This window comes from Orycteropus afer, unplaced genomic scaffold (genome assembly GCF_000298275.1).
Source record: "Orycteropus afer afer isolate SDZICR_OR568_19922 unplaced genomic scaffold, OryAfe1.0 scaffold00086, whole genome shotgun sequence".
Classification (NCBI taxonomy): Eukaryota; Metazoa; Chordata; class Mammalia; order Tubulidentata; family Orycteropodidae; genus Orycteropus; species Orycteropus afer.
The window spans coordinates 1367604-1376710 of record NW_006921673.1 but is presented as its reverse complement, the minus strand read 5'-3'; positions in this window follow the sequence as shown (position 1 = coordinate 1376710).

Here is a 9107-nt window from a genome sequence, read left to right as displayed (position 1 = left end):
CTATGAGTCAGGCCTACTTGACGGCACGTGACAACAACAACAACAACAACATATACATACATACATAATTTATATATATATATATATATATATATATATATATATATATATACACATACATAATCTGGCTAAATTTATTGCTTCAAATATGAAAAAGCAGAAGCAAAGAGAAGTTAACTACCTAGAGAGAAGCATTGGTGATATAATGAGTGTGGAAATCAAGATATAAGGCAAGTAGCTCATGTCTGCGGTATAAAGAGGAAAAGCAGGTGAACTTACAGTGTCCTAGGACCCAAATGTTTACCTGTGTTTTACTGACTATGGAAAGGCATTTGACAGTGTGGATCATAACAAATTATGGATAACATTGAGAACAATGGGAATTCCAGAACACTTAATTATGCTTATGAGCAACCTGTACAAAGACCAAGAATTCTGTTGTTTGAACAGAACAAGGGGATACTGCATGGTTTAAAATCAGGACGGGAATGCATCAGGATTTCACCGTAGTTATTCAGTCTGTATGCTGAGCAAATAATCCTAGAAGCTAGGCTACATGAAGAAGAAAACAGCATCAGGATTGGAGGAAGAATCATTAACAACCTGCCTGATGCAAATAACACAACCTTGCTCCCTGAAAATGAAGATGACTTGAAGCACTTACTGATGAAGAGCAAGGACTACAAAAATCCTTACAAATGGACCAATAAGCAACATCACAATAAATGGGGTTGAAGTTGTCTGGATTTTATTTTACTTAGATCCACAATCAATACCCATGGAAAGCGCAGTCAAAAAAATCAAATGTCATATTGCACCAGGCAAATCTCCTGCAAACGATTTCTTTAGAGTATTAAGCAGCAAAGGTGTTATCTTGAAGACTAAAGTACACCTAGCCCAAGCCATGGTAATTTCAATTGCTTCATATGCACACAAAAGCTGCACAATGAATAAGGAAAACCAAAGAAGTATTGATACCTTTGAATTATTGTGTTGGCAAAGAGTACTGAACATACCATGGACTACCAGAAGAAGCAACAAATCTGTTCTGGAAGAAGTGCAGCCAGAATGAATGCTCCTTGGAAGTGAGAATGGCCAGACTTTGTCTTACCTACTTTGGCCATGTTTTCAGAAGGGATCATTCCTGTGAGAGGGATATCATATGCCGTGAATTAGAGGGTCAGTGAAAAAGGGGAAGACCCTTAACAAGATGGATTGACACAGTGGCTACATTGATGGGCTCAAGTATAGTAAGGATTGTGAGGACGGCACATGACCAGGCACTGTTTCATTCTGTTGTACATAGGATCACTATGAGTAGGAGTTAACTCAACTGCACCTAACAACAACAGCAGGAACCAGAGGGGTGGTTGCTTGCAAGAGTTGATATTTTATAAGTACATAACACAAACTCACAATAGACTTTGTTGATTAACTGAATATTGGCCCTTTCTTCTTGGAACATCACTTTCTGCTGACAGTGAAATAACAAATGGTGACTTGATTATTGATCTCTTTCATCATAAATACATGTGTCCTCCTGTACATTAACTTGAGTGATTCTTTTCCTTTCCTTCTCTTTCAGTTCTAACTTCCTCTTCTTTTCCATGGTTACCTCTTCAAACTGCAACCCTTCTATCAAGTTTTATTCTAAATTGGTAAAATCAATTTTGTCCCACATAATTGCATGTAAATTGTATTATCCAAAAGCATCAGTTCAGTTTTACACTAAGTGCCAATTTTGTTTTGTGAGAAACTCAGGAAATAATATATAAAATAATACAAAAGAGATTTTATACAGACTGCATTATTTTCCTTCCCATACTGGAACCAGATGATACAAGGAATTATTAGCTGGAAGGGTCCTTAAGAGGGCATTCAAACCACCAGCACCTCCATAGAGCATCATTCTTGGGCTCTGACAAAAGGAACAACCATTCATATACTAAATAAAATTGTTCCCCAGCATTCTCTTCTTAGTCGTATAATCCCATTTCTACTTGCCTATTCTCGTGTTTTTATTATCTACTTCTATTTGCTATCTTTCGACTCTTCTCTGCCCTCCTCTTGGTTCTCCATATCTCTCTGTCACCTTGAAACACCAAACTACCCACTAGTTTTCAGTAAGGAAATGACTATTAAAAGAACATTGTTTGTTTAACAATCCCACACTCTATATTCTTAATTGAACATCTGAATTACTTTTATCCCTAAACCAAAAAACCAAACACTCTTCCAGCAAGTGACCCTATAGGAAATAGTAACACTGTCACATAGGGTTTCCAAGGCTACAAATCCTTATGGAAGCAGACTGCCACATCTTTTTCCCATGGAGTGCTGGTGGGTTCAATCTACCAACCTTCTGGTTAGCAGCCCTGTGCTTTAACCATGGCACGCCAGAGCTTATGCTTTTATCCCAAGTTACCCACTATCCTATTGTTGGTGGTGGTGTTGTCAGATGCCATCAAGTCAGCTCTGACTCATAGCAACCCTACATTCAACAGAAAGAAACACTGCCCGGCCCTGCACCACCCTCACAATCCTTGCTGTACTTTAGCCCATCATTGCAGCCACTGTGTTAATCAATCTCATTGAGGTCTTCCCCTTTTTCACTGGCCCTCCACTTTGCCAAGCATGATATCCTTCTCCAGGAAAAGGTCCCTTCTGACAGCAAGATCAAAGTAGATGAGACTAAGTCCCGTCATTCTCGCTTCTGAGGAGAATTCTGGCTGTACTTCCTCCAGAACAGATTTGTTCGTTCTTCTGGTAGTCCATGGTAGTTTCAATATTGTTCATCAGCACCACACTCAAAAGCATCAACTCTTCTTTGATCTTACTTATTAATTGTCCAGCTTTCACATGCATATGTGACAATTGAAAATACCATGTCTTGGAGTAGGTGCACCTTAGTCTTCAAAGTGATATCTTTGCTCTTCAACATTTTAAAAAGTTATTTTGCAGCAGATTTGTCCAGTGCAATAAGGCAAATGATTTCTTGACTGTTGCTTCCATGGGTGTTGATTAAGGATCCAAACATGAAATCTTTGGCAACTTTAATCTTTCCTTCATTTATTATGATGCTGCTTATTGATCCAGTTGTGAGGATTTTTGTTTTCTTTATGTTGAGGTGTAAACCATAATGCAGACTGAAATCTTTAATCTTCATTAGTAAGTCTTTCAAGTCATCTTTACTTTCAGCAAGCAAAGTTGAGTTGTCTGCCTATTGCAGACTGTTAATCAGTCTTCCTCCAACACTGATGATGTATTCTTCTTCATACAGTCCAGCTTCTAGGATTATTTGCTCAGCATGCAGATTGCATAAGTATGGTGAAAGAATACAACCCTGACACACTCCCTTCTTGATTTTAAACCATGCGGTATCCCCTTGTTCTGTTCAAATGGCAGCCTCCTGATCTATGTACAGATTCCTCATAAGCATCATTATGTGTTCTAGAATTCCCATTCTTGTCAATGTTATCCATCATTTTTTATGATCCACACAATGAAATGCTTTTGCATAGTCAATAAAGCACAAGTGAACATCTTTCTGGTATTATTTTCTTTCAGCCAAGATGATCTGACATCAGCAATGATATCCCTCATTCCACATCCTCTTCTGAATCCAGCTTAGATTTTGGCAGCTCCCTGTCAATATATTGCTGCAACCATTTTTGAATTATCTTCAGAAAAATTTTACTTGTGTGTGATATTAATGATATTGTTCGATAATTTCCACATTCTGTGGGATCACCTTTCTTTGGAATGGGTACAAATATGCATCTTTTCCAGTCAGTTGGCCAGGTAGCTCTCTTCCAAATTTCTTTCATAGAAGAGTAAGTGCCTCTAGTGTGGCATCTGTTTGTTGAACATGTCAATGCATATTCCATCAATTCCTGGAGCCTTGTTTTTCTCTAATTCCTTCAGTGCAGCTTCATTATCTTCCTTAAATACCATTGGTATTTTTTGTTTGTTTGTTTGTTTGTTTGTTTGTTTTTTATCATTTGCCACCTCCTGAAATAGTTGAACATCGACCAATTCTTTTTTGTGGTGTGACTGTGTATTCCTTCCATCTTTTTTTTTACATACATATTTTCCTTTTTTAAAAAAATTATTATTATTATTATTTTATTTTAGCAGTGTTCCCTCCCACCCCGGTAAATCCATCTTCTTTTAATGCTTCCTGCATCATTCAATATTTTGCCCATAGAATCTTTCTATATTTCAACTCAAGGCTTAAATTTTTTCTTCTGTTCTTTCAGCTTGAGAAATGCCAAGAGTTTCTTCCGTTTTGGCTTTCTAACTCCTGGTCTTTGCGTATTTCATTATAATAATTGACTTTGTCTACTCAAGCTTCTCTTTGAAATCTGTTCAGCTCTTTTGTCTTGTCATTTCTTCCATTTGCTTTAGCTACTCTCTATTCAAGAGCAAATTTCAGAGTCTCTTCTGACATTCATTTTGGTCTTTTCTTCCTCTCCTGTCTTTTTAATGACCTTTTGCTTTCCTCAAGTATGATATTCTTGATGCCATCATACAACTCATCTAGTTTTCAGTCACTGGTGTTCAATGCATCAAATCTATTCTTCAGATAGTCTCTAAATTCAAGTGGAATATAATCAAGGTCATATTTTGGCTTTCATAGACTTGTTTTAATTGTCTAAAATTTCATCTTGAACTTGTATATGAGCAATTCATAGTCTATTCCACAGTCAGCTCCTAGCCATGTTTTGACTTAAGATATTGAGCTTCTCCATCACCTCTTTCCACAGATGTAGTCAATCTGATTCCTGTGTGTTTCATCTGGTGAGGTTCACATATATAGCTGCCATTTATGTTGTTGAAGAAAGGTATTTGCAGTGAATAAGTCTTTGGTCTTACAAAACTCTATCATGTTATCTCCAGCATTATTTCTGTCTCCAAGGCTATATTTTCCAACTACTGGTAACTCTTCTTTGTTTCCAACTTTTGCATTCCAGTCACCAGTGATAATCAACACATCTTGATTGCATGTTTGGTCGATTTCAGACTGCAGAACTTGGTAAAAATCTTCAATTTCCTCATCTTTGACTTTAGTAGTTGGTGGGAAAATTTGGATAATAGTAGTATTAACTGGTTTTCCTTGTAGGCATATGGACATTATCCTATCACTGACAGTATTGTACTTCAGGATAGATCTTGAAACATTCTTTGTGATGATGAATGCAACACATTCGTCTTCAATTTGACATTCTCAGCATAGCAGATCATATGATTGGCTGATTCAAAATGGCCACAACCAGTCTATTTCAGCCCACAAATGCCTAGGATATCGATCTTTATGTTCTCCATTTCATTTTTAGCAACTTCCAATTTTCCTACATTCATAATTTGTACATTCTATGAGATGATTATTAATGGATGTTTGTAGCTGTTTCTGCCCATTTTGAGTCTTGCCCCATCAGCAATTGAAGGTCCTGAAAATTTACTTTATCCACATCATTAAGGTAGACTGTACATTGAGGAGACAGTGCTTCCCCAGTCATATTTTGAGTGCCTTCTCACCGGAGGAGTTCATCTTCTGGCACTGTATAAGATGATGTTTCAGGGCTATTCATCAAGTTTTCCAGTAATATATCAGACTGTGTTTCACTGCTATTCGTAAGGTTTGCACTGGCAATTCTTTGAGAAGTGTATGGCCCCTTCCTTCTGAGTTTGTCTTAGTCTGGAAGTTCTGCTGAAACCCATCCACCAAGGGTGACCCTGCTGGTATTTGAGATACTAGTGGCATAGCCTTCAACCTCACAGCAACACACAAGCCACCACAGTATGACAAACTGACAAACCTTGTGGCTAAGATCAAGTGTAGTAAAATTTTAAACTGAAAAAAAAAAACCCAACCTCACTACCATCAAGTCATTTCCAATTCACAGCAACCATTCTTTGGGTTTCCAGGTAGGTATCTCTACAGAAGTAGATTGCCAAATCTTCCTTCCAAGGAGTTGCTCTTGGGTTTGAACCACCAGCCTTCTGGTTAGCAGTCAAATGCCTTAGGTTCTATGCCACCAGAGCTCCCAGTAAAATCCTACTAGCAAGTAAATATTACTATTAACATTTTAGTATACTATATATACTCTCCATCATTTTTCTATGTGGACGGATGGATAGATAGATATGGAATGTCATTTTTCATGTTTTTGTAAACAGTATCTTTTGGACATCTTTCATACATTCATAGTTTTTTCTCATATGCATATAATAACTTTGTTAATTAATTAAAATATGTATTTTACAATCCAGGCTAACTTTATTTGTTCAGAAACGAAAAAAGAAGAACAGAAGCAAAGAGAAAATAACAGGAGAGAAGCACTGGTGGAAGAATTAGTGGTGGAAATCAAGATATAAAACAAGAAACCTTCTAGATGTTGCTCATCCTTGATCTAGCTCAGAGCATTGATTATGCCAATAGTTTCATAAATGGCGTCCTTGTCTCCTGCCTCTTGTCAGTCTACTATCAATATGGCTGCTGGCCTTACCTTCTGTGGTATAGTAAATTACCTGGTATGGCTTTTCTAGCCAAAAGTCTTTGTAAACTCCATAGTGGAATTTGCTGTGAGAAACTGAGTAGCTTCTGATACACCTAGGGTATTTCTGTTGGGAGCAGCACAAAGTAATGTTCTGGGAAGTTTGCTTTCTCTCAAGTGCTTAGAATTCTGATGTTATGATTGGTTAGTTTGACCACTCTGCAAGGCTTAAAAGGAGGCCTCCTAGAGGCAGAAGAAGTCTCTCTGACTGCTGGCTGTGAAAAACGTGCTGCTAAGAAAAACACGCTGCTGAGAGACACATGCTGCTGAGAAAGAGACACCAAGAGACATGCACTGCTGGGAGAGAGACTAAGAGAGACTGTTGGCTGAGAGGCAGTGGGCTGAGAGAGATTGAGTGTTGTTCCTGGACTTGAATTGTAACCTGGTGCTTCCGTAATAAACCCCATAATCTGTGAGTTCTGTGTGGCCACTGCAGCAAATTATCGAACCCAGCAAAAAGGTGGTGGGTGCTGTGGGAGGAACAGTTGGTGTCAGGGTTGATAAAAGGGCTGGAGGGAGTCAGCATGTCTGGCATCACAGGAATAGGCCTTGGGCTATTGATGGTGATCCTGTCTTCCTCTTGTTGGGGTAGGGGAGATCAGAAGATGCAGCCTCCTTGCCTCTTTGGCAATTGGTGGCAGTGGTAGAATTCATTGCAGTGGCCCTAGACTCGTAGAATCATGGGACTTTGTAAAAGAAAGAAGGAAGGGGCCTGGGAGGTGAAACTTTGCATTATTAGGTGGTTACTTTGGTTGGTGTTACCTATTAAAGGAGATAATTGATTCAGAGCCTAGGGCTTTTGGTTACACTCAGCCAAAGGCCCTAGGCCATATACATAGACTAGGATGATAATCAAGGTGAAGAGATGAACCTGGAATGTCTTTAAAAGGATTATGTGTTATGGATTATGTGTTTATCTATGGCTAGTAAATGTTCTCATACCTGCTTGTACATTAGAAATGATTATGGGGTATATGGCTAACAGAGAGTGTGTAAGTCTACCTTCAGCCAACACTTGATTAGACATGTTAAAAGGGGAAATATAATTTGCCCAGAAGAAACAGAGGCTTTTGTTTCAAACCCTGTATGTAGAGTATAGGGGATTTAGGTAGAAAACCTGAGCCCCATCCAGTACTCCTGAGTGAACAGAAGATTGGCATTTGAATAAGGACCTGAAGTGGGGGGGGAATGTTTAGCTTTTTGAATTTTGAGCAAGCATACAGGTTTTGGGTGCATCGAGGCAGGAAAATCATGGTCTGTGAGAGAAACCCCTTCCAGGACTGAAAGTTAAAGGAAGCCAGTGAGTAGTAGGCTTGTATGCTACTAACTTGTGACCACCTGGGTCCACTTGAGTGGAAATGGGGGAAGAGCAGCAAAGAAGAAACAGGCTGAGATTTGTACTCTTTAACCTAGGCCATGGAAGCTGGGGATGAGAGGAAGGGCTGTCTGGTCTGAAGTGCAAGGAGATGTGAGCCTATGGACTTTAAAATAGTCCCTGAGGACTGAGGATGTAAGAGAAGGTGCTGGCTGGTCTGAAGTGAAGGGAAGAGTGTGACTCCCAAACTTGGCAGCTGGTACCCATGACCTAGCTGAGATAGCTAGGTCTGAGCTGACCAGAACACAACCAAATGAAGAGGAAGGTGTTTGACACTGAGCTGGTGTTAAGTTGCTGCAATTTGATGGCTTGTGCTGGGCTGAACTTTGCTTGTTTATGGATGTAGATGGCTAAAGGTTCAAGCAGAACAGAAGATTCTTCAGACAGAAAGGACCATGCCTGTCTCCTCACAGTACTGGTTTGATAGGGTGGGCAAATTAGAAATTGGCTATTTAAAATGGGGGGGGATAAAGGCATGAAGTGGCTGGCTTAAACACTTTCATGGGTGTGGTTATTCTTAAATTGATGGTGAAAGGGATGATAATTTTTCAAGTATAAAAGGGATAATGGCTAGAAAAGCCCAGGGTGTAGCCTGCAGTGTAGTAAATTACCTGATATGACTTTTCTAGCCATAAGTCTTTGTGAACTGCATGGTGGAATTTGCTGTGAGAAACTGAGTAGCTTCTGATTGTTAAAGTCATCCACCTGGGGTATTTCTGTTGCTAAGAGAAAATTGGTGACTATATGTTGGTGTGGGGCTTGTGCTTAGTAACCGGGAGCGAGGTAAGCACGGCCGGGCTTGAGCTTACTCACTGATCTGCACTGAACACTTTCCCTTGTTGCCCTCCTGAGAGGGACCGGGTCTCCGGGAGCAAGGTAAGCACGGGTGGGCTTGTGCTTACTCCCTGGGAGCGAGGTAAGCACAGGCAGGCTTGTGCTTGGTAACTGGGAGTGAGGTAAGCACGGGCGGGCTTGTGCTTGCTCACTGATCTGCACTAAACACTTTCCCTTGTTACCCTCCCGAGAGGGACCGGGTCTCCGGGAGCAGGGTTAGTACAGGCGTAGCACAGAGTAGCAGGCCTGAAGAGCAGGAGAAAGGGGTAAAACCCAGGAAGCCAAAGAGAAGAGCAATCAGCCGAAGGGATTAGGTGAGGAGGGGAAACTCAGGGATGCCC